The sequence below is a fragment of the Girardinichthys multiradiatus genome, chromosome 7 (genome assembly GCF_021462225.1).
Source record: "Girardinichthys multiradiatus isolate DD_20200921_A chromosome 7, DD_fGirMul_XY1, whole genome shotgun sequence".
Classification (NCBI taxonomy): Eukaryota; Metazoa; Chordata; class Actinopteri; order Cyprinodontiformes; family Goodeidae; genus Girardinichthys; species Girardinichthys multiradiatus.
Window position 1 is genome coordinate 36,614,640 of NC_061800.1, and position 13,436 is coordinate 36,628,075.

Here is a 13,436-nt window from a genome sequence, read left to right on the forward strand (position 1 = left end):
GCTTCGAGGACTGTAGCCTCTGTATATGGTCTGATTTAATATCAGACTCAGCATTAAGTGAAGACAAAAAAAGTTGTGTTTTTTTTTTTTTTTTGTATACATATGTCTTATATATAATATATAGTTTCAATTGTATATGATACTTCCTATCTTGAAGAGGGATGTGAATACAAGGCCTTTTTTGTCAAAAAATTATTTTAATCGAATTTAAAGTCAGATTATAATTTATGTTTTATACTTTTAGTATTTGTAGGTTTTATTGGTTTAAAATATGATGATATTTGCTTTTTAAGATTAGAATATTACCTTATTACTGTAAAATGTTCTAAAACTCACAGCTTATATTGCATATACTGCTGTAGACTATATTTTGTGTTAGATTTATAAAGAACATAATGTGTAGTTGTAATGGAAATAATTGTTAAGTTTACTTTTGAAATATTTCAGTGTTTCTTCTTTAGTGCAAAAAGGAGTTTGAAAAGTTTAGAAACCTGTAAAATATACCTTTCTGTGTGCATATCCCTACTAAATGAATAAGTATTGTATACTGTAGAATAAAGATTTCTTACTCATTTTTTCAGATGTCATGTTTTCTTTAATGCTCTGTATTTTTGTTTCACATTGTATTATTCCAACATTCCTTAGGAAGTTCCCTAAGCAAGAAATACAGCTCAGGACATAGACAGATCAAACTCAGTGAAGCAGTAAAAATCGAGGTCACCAGAGAGAAGTTGAAGGGAACCAGCTTGTTCTCTTAAAACCTTTCCCTCCCTTTTTTGCCCACCTCTTATGAATATACATGGTGAGCATCCCAAGAGGCCTTGATATGAAGGTACCCATATGGAAAACCATCAAACTCTTTTTGCTCACCTCCAGCAGACTCATTTTTAATCGTAAGCTACCAGCTGCGCTGTGGGAGCTCTGAATTTCTGAATCTCTGCTCGTTGCATTGAAGAATACAAATGTCAGTCCTAAATAAACATAAAAGTTAGTTGGCAGACTTCTTGTGATATCTTCAGGCCCGTCTCTAAAAGTAAAAAACAAACAAATGCATTTAAAATTTTCACAATCAAATTTTTTTTATTAAAACCAATTACTCAGTGGTTGGCTTGATAGTCTCATTACCAAGCTGTCACATTGAACTTACTTAACCAAGCTCTGGGCGAGAACTGACCTACATCTGAACTTTTAAAACTGATGCCAAGGTTTCCCGCTAACATTTGGTGACTTGGGAAAGAAAAATGTTTGCACATAACAGGCCCAATTTTTTCTGATCCAAAATTTGAGCTGTGATCTTACATGCGAGCAAATGCTTCTTTTTTATATTTATCTCAAAGTATCAGTGTCAGTTCACAGAGCAAATCACACTGAGAAGCTAATCAAATGGAAACATGAGTATAATTATCTGTGTCGCTCGGTGTGTTTCTTCTGTATTTCTAAATATTTCATACAACTAATTGACATTTGCATCTGTGCCATTAGATGTATTTAAGATTTGAATGAAAGATCTGTGCCATTAGCTGCTTAAAGGTCAATCTTAAGTCTTACATTAGGAATAATTAAATTGAAAATTCAAGTCATTGACATTTTTCTTTTTCAAGTTTTTTCTATTTTTTTTATTTCAATAGTAGTTAGGAGAGCAATACCAATGATTGAAAGAAATGTATTCTGTTTAACATTTTAATCCAAGTAACACCCTTCCACATAACTTGCCTCATTACATTTTATGACTCAAATTCAAATAAAGGGCATTTCCAAAAATTACACCGTGGGTTCTTTTTCATGGCTAGATCAATTTAATAACAATATAGATCAACTTACACGAGTTTCCAAAGGTTCAAAAAAATGACAAGGAACAGGGATCAGCATGGAAGTAAACAGGAGGACCAAGCGAGGAACAATGAAAATAACCAAACATATATACTGAGGGAAGAGGAGTGTGAACCAATGAAAATGAGTGACAGGTAATCAGATGGCACATGAAACAGGTGTGGAACCGGGTTGCAGGGGAACTGAGGGAAGTGTGACTGATTACACTAACGAGACTGGGCTGCTGAGGGAGAAAAACAAACATGAGGACAGAAACTTAAGAAACACTACAAAATGACAAAACCCAGGGAACACAGATAAAGAAATGAACTAAAATGAACACAAGAAGCTAGAAGGTAAAAACCGACAGAAGTAAACAACAAAAACACCTATAAATGAAAAGGTAAACAAAAGGGCAGAGCATGACAGGTAAGGGATGTTAGTATAGCATTGTCTTTTTCTCGAGTTTCATGAACATTTAAATACATTACAGATAACTATGCAGTTCACATGATTAAAGAAACTTAAATTTCATCAAAAGAGCTTAATTGAAATATTTGTTTGTCCTAATTTATAATGATAATATTCAGAACAGGTCTATTAGTCTGTTTAAAATGTGAACTGCTTTACCAGTTTTTTCTGTTTCAAAATAACAGTAAAATTGTATTTTACAGTGACTGCTCCAAAAAAAATACCTGGTAAGAAATGACTATTCTTTATTTTCACCACCTAACCTCTCTTCTGAGCAGACAGTTGTAAACTGAGTTCAACTGAGCAAAAAATAATAAGAATACTCGAGCATGCATTTCAGCATGCTCCAAATGGCTCATGTTTGTCCACAGAAGGAAATCTATGGAGACCTTTTCTCTCTTAGTTTTAACAAACCTGTACTTAGACAATATATAATCATATAATAAAGGAGTGCAATATACATGAAAAAGGTGTCAAAAACATGATGTAGTTCACATGTTTATTTCGACTAACATTTAAACAACACATTGACAAGCAAATCAGGCTAAACTTGCCGGAAAAAAATCGCATTGATCATTAACAAACTGATATGGTTTTAGCTCATGAGTACTTGACATTTATACTGCAGAACAAGCGAAGCGTGGAGCTAAGGAAACATGTTTAATTAGGGAGCAGGTCAGTTACAATATGAAAAATAGTTTATGTTTTATGCTTTATTCAGATTTCAGTCTTAGAGGAGCCAGTTCAGACAACAAAGGTTGCTGTCCAAATTCACTGTAAGCACTTGATTCCATCATTGTTCACATACAATAACCCCTATTATAATATAGTGTTCTGTGAAACTGATCTTGTCTGTGCTGGATTTTACACTCCCTGTGAAGGACCTACTTCACTGCTCACTGTAGCGCTACAGTCGCCGTAGTTATTGCTGCTGAGTATGGTTCCATTACACCTCTATGGGCTCTGATTTTGAGGTTTTCAACACAGTGGAGAAGTGTGTCATACCCTGATTTCTCTCTTCACTGTTTGTGCTGGGCTTTGGTGTTAGGAGAAATTACTAGTGGTATGTATAAACAAATGCTATATACCTCAAAGATATAACCTTATTTAAGAGATTCTGCATTAGTTATGACATATGACAAATAACATATAAAGACTAACCAGACTAAAACCAAAATTTGCAACAAAAACAGTACCTCATTTTGAAAGGATGATTTAATTTATCAAAGAGAAAAATCTATCAAAACCAACATGGCCTTGTGTAAAAAAAACAAAAAACAAACTGGTTGTGCCAGCCTTTGTGGAAACAGCTACGGTGAAGAATTGGAAATCACTGCAAATGTGTCTTTTACATCGCTGTGTAGGAATTTTGGCCTACTCCTTGTTTCAATTCAATCACTTTGGAAGGTTTTTGAGCATGAGCACCCTGTTTAAGGTTATGCCACAGCATCTCAATTTTGATTTAAGTCCTATCTTTGACTAGTTTACTATAAAATCTTCATTCTGCCTTTTTTGAGCCATTATAGTTGGACTTCCTGGTGTGCTTTGGATCATTGTACTCTTTTTCATCAGTAGTGGATTTTGTATCAGAACTCTCCCATGGATGTCCATTTTGCCCTGTCTCTTTCTAATTGGTAAATCATGCACACTGACCTTAACTAAGGCAAGTGAGGTCTTCCTAGCTTCAGATGTTGTTCTTGATCTTTTGTAACCTTCTGGAGGAGTTGCCATTGCACTCTTTGAGCAATTTTGGTGGGCCAGCTACTCCTGTGATGGGTCACCATTGTTTCCCTTTTTAATCATTTGTAGATAATGCCTCTTAATGTGGTTTGCTGCAGTTCCAAAATCTGACAGATATCAGCTACATTATTTCTCACCTGCTGTTAAATTTCCTTAGGTTGGAGCATGATGTGTTGATTTTACTTTTTTTTTTTTTTAGTGGCACTGTTGGCCTTTATTTTTGTTATTTTTTGAAAAGTAGGTAAAGTAGTTTAGAGAGAGCAGGAACAGGAAGCATAGGTCTCCGGGTTTGAGACTCGAACCGAGGACAGCTGGGTCAGGAGTCATTTTTTGTATCTGAAAACAAAATAAGGCCAATGATCTGTCATTCATCCTGGTTTGTTATATTCAGACAAAGTAAAATAAGGTAAAATTTATTTGTATAGCACGTTTTCGCTGACAGGATGTCACAAAGTGCTTCACAACAGAATAACACAACAGAATAAGGCAGTAAACAGTACAGAATAAAAACACAGTACAATTATAAATGCATATCATAAGCTCAAGTCTATCTAAACGTTTCTTGATATAAAAATGTCTTCAGCTGCTTTTTAAAATCATCCACTGAGTCCAAACTTCGCAAGGAAGTAGACAGTGCATTCCACAGCCTGGGGGCAACAGCCTGGAAAGATCGGTCACCTCGAGTTCTGAAACGGGTGTGAGGAATCATTAAAAGATTTTGATTTGATGACCTTAAACTGCGACAGGAGTTATATCTTTGTATCAAATCAGAAATGTATAAAGGAGCCTCACCATGTTAAGCTCTGAGAGTTAAAACTAGAATTTTAAAATGAAATCTCCATCTAATAGGAAGCCAGTGCAGCGACTTTAAAACAGGGGTTATATGGGTTCTTTGGTTTAAGCGAGTTAGTAATCTCGCAGCAGAGTTTTGGACGACCTAAAAACAGGCAAGCCCCTTCTCATTAAAACACACCATTACAATAATCCAGTCGTGTAGAGACAAACGCATGTATTATTATCTCTAGTTCAATCGGGGAAACTATAGATCTAAGTTTCGAGATGTTTCTTAATTGGAAAAAGCAGGTCTTTACAATTTGTTTTAAATGATGCTCAATGGAGAGGGCTTGATCAAATATGACACTTAAATTACTGAGGCTATCTTTTTGTGAGAGTGTTAGATCACCCAATTTTGTTTAATTTCAGACACAGCACTGTCCGGTGCAATAATCAAGGTCTCTGTTTTTTCTGAGTAATTATTGTTTAACCACTGCTTAATGTTTGTTAAGCAGCCGATCAAAGAAGACCGTTTGTGTGCCTCGGTAGGCTTAAAGGAGCAGTACAGCTGAATGTCATCGGCAAAAAGATGATAATAAACATCGTTAAACCTTTTAATTATCGGACCTAAGGGAAGAATGTAAAGTAAAAACAGAATAGGTCCCAGCACAGAGCCCTGGGGAACTCCACATAGCAGTTCGGTAGATTCTGACATAATTTGATTTGCAAACACTAAAAGTCCTACCAGATGTGTAGTATGAGAACCACTTTAGAACAGACCCAGACATGCCAACCACATCCCTCAGTCTGTTTATCAGGATATCATGATTAACTGTGTCAAAAGCTGAGGAGAGGTCTCATAAGACCAAAACTGTAGTGCTGTTTCAGCGGAATGCATTTTACAAAAACCAGATTGGAAACGGTCATAGATGTTGTTTGTTTCCAAGTAGGTTGTAAGTTGGACAGCAACTGCCTTCTCAATAAGCTTTGACATGAAAGGAAGTTTAGAAATTGGCCTATAATTTGTATGTAGTGTTGGATCCAAATTAGGTTTTTTAAGCTTTGGTTCCACAATAGCATGTTTAAAAAAGCTGGGGACGACTCCAGTCAGGAAGGAAACATTAAACAAGTTTACAACCCAAGGACCAATTTTGTCAAAGACCCTGATAAAAAGCTTGGTGGGGAGAACATCTGAAGGGCTGGAAGAGGGCTTCATTTTATCCAAAAGTGCCGCCATATCATCAAATGTGACGGGTGTGAAAGTACACCAAGAATAACGTGGTGCCTCGACAGCACAACAAGCTGGCTTTGGGGAGAGTTTGGAGTTTATTTCTTTAATTTTATCAACAGAAAATTTAATAGTATCAAACAAAACTTTGGGATTTCTCTTATTTGTTGATATGAGTCTAGAAAAATATTCAGCTCTGGCCTTTTTCATAATTTTATTTAAGGAGGATATTAGATCTCTAAGATAGAGCCTGTGTACTTCAAGTTTAGATTTCTTCCATAATCGCTCAACTTTGCGGCACATTCTCCTTAGGTTTAAAATTGGCTCATTTATCCAGTGGCATACCTTTTTCTGAGAGATAGCACTGGTTTTAATAGGTGCTACTTGATCCAAGATGGAGGAGCATTCTTTGTTAAAGCACTGGATAAGAGTATTTACGTCAATTCCATCAGGGATCAGATCCTTTTTAATCATAACAGAGAAACTCTCACTAGAAGTCTCAGTTATTATGCGTCTTTGAGTTTTTATTTGAGGGAATATTTGCTTAGAGCTTATATTAAGGTCAAAAGAGACACAACTATGATCATTTATGTGTACAACTTCCACCAACACATTGTTGATATTCAGGCTCAAAGAAAAAACAAGATCCAATGTATGACCTTTTATATGGGTAGGTCCAAGGACATGCTGGACAAAGTTATAAGAATCAGATATTGACAAAAGTTCAGCTGCTGAGCTTGAAGAAGCATCATCAATATGGAAATCCCCAAGAATTAAAACCTTTTCCAACTTAATAATGGAAGATAAAAAGTCAGCAAAATCTTTTAAAAATATCCCAGTAGGACCAGGTGGTTGATAAATTAACACACAGTAAAACATGTTAGAAGAGCCAACCTTAAGCATTAGCCGCTCGAAAGAAGTGTAGTTTCCAGTTTGCATACCTCTGCATGTGTGTCTGTCCTTAAACACAGCAGCAAGTCCTCCACCATGGCGTCCTAAACGGGGAACTCCCAGATAGGAACAGCCAGCAAGGCAAAGTACATTTAGTTGGATAAACTCGCCATCCCTCTGCCATGAGAGTGCAGCGATCCGGTGGTACTCGACAGAATCCAGAACATCCGACAAGCAAAGCCAAGTCTCATGTGGCTGCATGGGGGCAAAATTAAAGAGTTAAAGACAAAGTTAAGACAAAGTTAAAGAGGCAACCCTGTGATGGTTTGTTCATGTGCAGAGAAGGGAAAATGGACAAATTGGATAAAGGATTTTGAATATGGAGCTGATAGGGGAGATGATAAAGTGAGGAAGATTCATGGATGCAGTAAAAGGAGGATATGCGATGGGTTGGGGTGAAAGAGAAAGATGCTCAGTATAAGGTGAGATGGTGGGAAAGGATCTGCTGTGCAGATCCCAAAAGGAGCAGCTGATGGAAGAAGAAGAGGATGCCTCTTCCCCACCCCCTTGTTTCTGAACAACAGTCAATTATCTCAGTTGATTAACTTTTCATTATAGCAACCCAAACAAACTCCTTTCTCCTGCTTGAAGGAGCCGATGATAAGTGATGCTCCTGTTGTAAAATGACTGGCCATGAATACAGCTTAGAATAAATACCGAGATTATTTTCTTCTTTTGGCAGGTTAAAAGTGCTCAGCCAGCCTTGTACTGTAACCTATTAGCATATTTATTAAATTTTTGCCCCTCTAATGGATGGAACATTTGCCGTAAGTGGTCAAAGTGATTGTTTTCCTCTACTCTGCCACACTGCAATGAGTACTGCTTCTTTATTATGTTACGTCACCATGCTGCAGCCACTTTACCGAAGAATATAAGGTAGCAATCTTCTATAGTGTTTTGTTTCTGTATTGCATTCAGATATGTCTGTTGATTTGTTGTGTGTTTTGTAACAATTTATCAAAGTATGACATGTTACAATCTCGCCCCTTTTTTAACTCTTAATCAGACACCTTGTTGCTGTTTGAGACGTTCAAGTCTTGTGGTATCACTGCTTATGATTGACTTCGAGACAGACCCCACAACACGCTTTATAAACAAGAGCAGACACTGGCAATCAATATTTCATGCATTTTACTTTGTTCTTGCACAGTCTGGCAAGATATTGTCTCTCATATCATTACTCTTTCTAACACAAGGAAACAGTCTTGTGTCATCAAATCCCATCACAGCGGATTTTCTTCCTCAGGAGTGGGTAGAATTAAAATTTCATTGTTTGCCAGCAGATTCTGACACCCACACCCATGACTTTGTTTCCAAGTTTTCAGAGCATGTCAGAAGCCTGGCTGTGCACCAGTTTTTAAATCTCTTATCAAATTGGACTGTGGAGGATTACAAACATTTACTGTCATGTTCGGCTCCTAGTCTGAGCAACAGGGTTACATTTATTATTTGCATATCTATACCTCTCAGTTTCTTAGTATTTGTACTGCTATTTGTATGGGCAGCATCATGTCATGTCAAAGCTGACATACTGAAGCTTTTTAGATAACTTTTTAAATACCTGTCAATAAAGGATGTCACTGTAATCTCACAGACACTTTTTTTTCTCTGTGCAGAGCTCTTAAAAGTTCAAACTCCAGAGAATATTTGCCCCATTTTTACTGCTGTGGAATGAGACCTGCCAATCATGCCAACCAATATAATATCAACTCCAGCTACAGACCTGGAAATTGGTTAAACTCTTTACTAATGCCTAAAAAACTAAATTATTTGAATTGGCATTTATTGTACCTTATGTGTTGGGTTTGCATCTTAATTTGGTCCCACATCAAATGTAGGCCTTGATTGTGGAGAGAGGCTATTCAAAGACAAAGGCCATGACCATCCCTAAAGGGAAGCTAGAACTAGGCCAGATGGGGCAATCCGACTGTTAGCCTTGGAGCAGTGTTTTCTTGTTCATGGTGTGACTCCTTGTTATTACTGGCAAAGGAACAAAGCAGCACTCTACATGTATATTCTGCCATCTGTGTGGCTGAATGTAAAAGATCTGAGAGTTTTTGAGCAATCTGTGCTGCCATGATGTCCTTGTCAACAGTGTAGCTAATGTATGAGCTTTACTGAAATCTATATTTAGGTAATAAAACTTAAGTGATACTGCAATTCTTACATTTTAACAAAGAATTAGGATGTACATACTCCACCAGGGCTGACACCTATCCTGTTTTTGTTGTTAATGGACACAATCTGAACACATATGTGTAGAGAGGAGGATGTCTGATCAGGGGAGTACAGAGGCTTTGAGAGGGATGCCGTTCATAAGTGATGGCAGAATGGATACTTATTTGGGCCTCGTCTCCAGCAATGTGGGTTCTGATCTAGTATGTCGTTTTAAAGAAAAAGCAGAGCCAAAAATCAAATCTGTAGAGTTACAACTCGGTCAGCGTTCCAAAACTTACTTGTGCTCATGAAATATGGTTCATGACTAAAATAAGATTAGTTGGGTGAATTATCTTCCACTGCACGGTGGCTTCACTCACCCTTAGCGAAAGGGTAAAGAGCTCCATCATTGTGGGGGTGTTTGGAGTAGTCAGTTGAGGTCATTTGGACATCTAGGATGCTTCCTGGTTGTCTTTAGATGTTTCCCAGGGTTTTCGTCATAGACCAATGACCTTTGTGACCCGATCTTAGATAAGCAGGAAACTATGGACAGATTAGATGGATAATATTGTTAAAACATACTATTAGAAAAAAGCATGGTACAGCCCATTTGATCAGATTTGGACTTGGGCAGTAGCTCTTGAACAGTTGTTGCCAACCACTACCTCAGAAAATTATGCACTGTGACTGGCATTTAAATACAGCTTGCAGGTTTCTTTCTTGTGGGCACAATTTATAAATATTGAATCACATTCTGTTAAATCAAAACATATTGACTGACAGAATCATGGTAAAGAGATAAATCCCATCGTTTTGAATCAGAGCTGCTCATGTATTGTTGAATTATTCAATCTTTAAGCCTAACAGTTTTTTTTTGCTTGGCCTAAAGTTGTAATACACAACTCTAACTTGATTAGCCAGTTACTACACTAAGTTAACTTTCATAGGTAGCTTGGAGAAAGGTTTACCTTTATGGCCACCTCACAGAACAGTTTTTGAAAGTGATCTTGCTGTATACAGTGCCTTGCAAAAGTATCTATACCTGATTAACCTTAACATATGTTGCTATGTTACAACCACAAAGCTCATTGTATTTTATGGGAATGTTATGTGATAGACTTAGAACAAATTAGCACATCATTGTGAAGTGTAATGGTTCCTATGGTTGCTCTGTTTTAGCTTATCCTTTTTCTCTTTAACTCTGCTAATTTTTCCAGTCCTTTCTGAGCAAAAGCATCCCCACAGCATAATGTTGTCACCACAATGTTTTATGGATGAGATCTTGTGTACAGGCATAATTTTACTAGACATATTTATATATGGGGCAAAAGGTAAAATTTTGACTACATTTGTGAGATTTCAACCATATTTGTGGGATTTTGACCACATTTGTTGGATATATGTGGTGTATCTGGGTTGTGACTAATTCGCTAGAATATTTTGACACATCAAAAAACCATAAATGACAACTTGGGATCATAGGAACATGTTACATTGTCAGATATATGGGAAGGCATTGCTGGAGCATGATTAACACAAACAAACATAGAGTACCTTTGTGCAAAACTAAAACGTAGGGTAGGCATACAATAGTGTGACGAGGGCATATGACTAATGTAGCAAGCTACCTTCTTACATTCTCAATAAGACCCATTCCTACTGTGTCACATCTGGCAACCAAAACACAATATGATATATTGTTTCTTGCTGTATTTTGTACATATTTTGTTATATTTATGCAAAATGCTTGGATACTTAAAAGGACAAAATTCTATGTTGTATTGCAGCTGATAAAAACAAACAAAACAAAAAAAAGAATTTAAAAAAGTTAATTTTACCTTTACAGAAGCAGTTGTCACCACCACCTGGATAGGCACTTCTTATAGTAACCAAGAAAGCTAGCCTGACACATATCACATAAGCATGACTTCTTAACACCATTTAGTCAATAGAGGAGAAATGTGTTGTTTCATAGTGCTGTGGAAGGCAGTTTTAACACATGAACACTACAATGTGGTGTTAGGAAGTCATACTCATTTCACTAATTTATGTGACACTTTCTTTTACCAGCAGTCTTTATTAGCAGTGCCAATAAATATGGAGGATGACATGTTGATTTTCCTTTGCATTTATGGTTAATGTATGTGTATTCCTTAAAAGAAGTGACCTATTCAAAAACAAAAAATCTTTTTCAAAGAACTTAATGCTTGCTGTCTCCAAAATATAGTATATTTCTAGATTACAGTGGCAAAGATACAACAAGCACTTTACAACTGACTCATGCATGCAAAGGTAGCTTAGATATGTAAAAAGCAGGCTCAGTTCCAGATATTCAATCCCCATAGCTCTCTGTTTGCCAAGAGGGAAAGCTCATCATCTGGCGTCTCTGAGCAGATATAAGGATTAGCTTTGAATATCTTTAGCCCAGCATGTAGACATTTGATTACTGCTTCACAACAGGGAAGTAAGCAAGTTTCCCTACCTCATGATGAATAAAAATGCACAGGTATCACAGGGCCCACACACAAGCTTGAGAAAAGGTAAACTAGTATAACTGTAGTAGCATTTGTTTTTGACCCACCTGTCAAACACTGAAAATTTTAAAACGAAGTAACGGTTTCCTCTTAGCATTATTACTAGTCACATCCTTTTTACTGTGATGGGTGTTTATGTAAGCAAGCGAATGTGGCCACATTAGTGGAAGGGGTCTGCTCCGCAACCCTGGGCAGGTGTTTGTTCTACAGGATTTCCTGGTTCCTTCTGAAAAGCATTCAGGCTTGGTTAGTCTGAGATCTGAGAAGTGTGATTGTGAAACCCAGGATGGGCTCACAATGAACCAACACAAAGCAGAGACAAATAATGGATACATTTAAGTAACACTCCTGAGGTATACATTTCAAGGTTTATCGCTGCCAGAAGAGGGGAGCACGTGGGCTTATGGGTTGTGATACTCTTCATCTATTTAATGAAAAATAGTTGCCAGTGATAATATACCAATATAAGAATTACACGCTTGTGTCCTTTGTATAGTGCAGTGAAATAGGTATTTACCTCCTTACATATTACTTCTCTTTTCCTTGTCTTTTTGTCACACTTAAATTTTTCAGATCATCAAATAAATTTTAATATCAAACAAAGATATTAGAATGAAGAAAGAACCTAAGTAAATACAGAACGTGGTTTTAAAATAATTGTTTAAATTTAAAGGGAGAAAACGCATGGAATCTTGGTGAGCTTTCCCAGGACTTCTACCACAATGTATCTAAGAGTGCATTGACCATTCATCCAGGAGATCAGAAAACAACCCAGAACAAGATCTGAAGGATTACAGACCTCACATGGCTCAATTGAGATAATTGCTCATGATTTAACAATAAGAAGGAAACTGGGTGAAAATGGCCTCCATGGGAGAGTTCCCAGGTCCAAAAACACCAGAAAGAACATAAAGTCCTGTATTACATTTTTTAACAAAATATCTAGGTGACTTTTTCATACTGCTGTAAGCCAAATGTTTTGGATATCTTTTTACCCTACGAATGAAATCTTAATTTGAAAACATTTTATATTTACTCAGGTTATCTTAGGATATTAACAGTAATGCAAAACAAAAATTAAGTCTGCAGGAGAGCAATTTCTTTTTCATGGCACTGTTCAAAACTCATCATGGTGACACTTATCAATTTCGCATCCGTACTTAGTTGGCTGTAGTTAAGGAAAACATCTGGGCACAGACCTAAATGTTGGTGACAGCAAATATTTATTTGGAGTTAATCATGTACCAAGTGATTTTTATTTTGTGCTGGCTTTTCTAATGTAGTTTATAAACAAGAGTATGGATTTGAGTGAGTAATTAGAATCAAACTAAACAAAACAAGTGGAGTGTTTTCTGATAATCTACTCCACCTAATGCCAGGGCTAGCACTCTACAAACCAATTAATGGAAAACTAAAGAAGCTGTTGCATTCAGATTCAGAGGAAATGGGGTCATTGATCTTATCCAAATAATGGCCTATAATTAACCCAAATTCTTCATTGCCCTCCCAGATTTAGACTGTAAATTATGTTTTATTTAACTAAGAATTTTGTTTTTGGCAATTCAAAGAGAATCAGTTTTGATAACCACTCTCGAAAAACCCATCTTACAATTGCATGTTTCCAGTGGTATTTCTTTGATTTATCTATGGTAATGAACTTTGAGGTTGGAAGGCCTCTTTGCCATCACCCTAACCTTGTGTAAACCCCTGTGCAATCACACAGTTTGCACAAGCAACACGATAAATTAAACTTTGTAAATTCTATTTATGTA

The 13,436-nt window shown here is 36.6% G+C and overlaps 1 protein-coding gene and 2 long non-coding RNA genes across 3 annotated transcripts in view; 1 reads left to right on the plus strand and 2 right to left on the minus strand.

Annotated features, from left to right (window-relative positions):
• Positions 1-13,436, plus strand: part of lrp1bb (low density lipoprotein receptor-related protein 1Bb) — a 471,544-nt gene that overhangs the window by 195,311 nt on the left and 262,797 nt on the right. The gene's annotated exons all lie outside the window — the stretch shown is intronic.
• Positions 877-1,889, minus strand: LOC124871130. Its single transcript, XR_007038956.1, has 2 exons — positions 1,822-1,889; positions 877-1,027 (listed from the first exon to the last, which is right to left on the minus strand). It is a non-coding gene; the product is annotated as an uncharacterized LOC124871130 (long non-coding RNA).
• LOC124871131 lies at positions 1,887-9,661 on the minus strand. Its single transcript, XR_007038957.1, has 3 exons — positions 9,511-9,661; positions 6,964-7,168; positions 1,887-4,356 (listed from the first exon to the last, which is right to left on the minus strand). It is a non-coding gene; the product is annotated as an uncharacterized LOC124871131 (long non-coding RNA).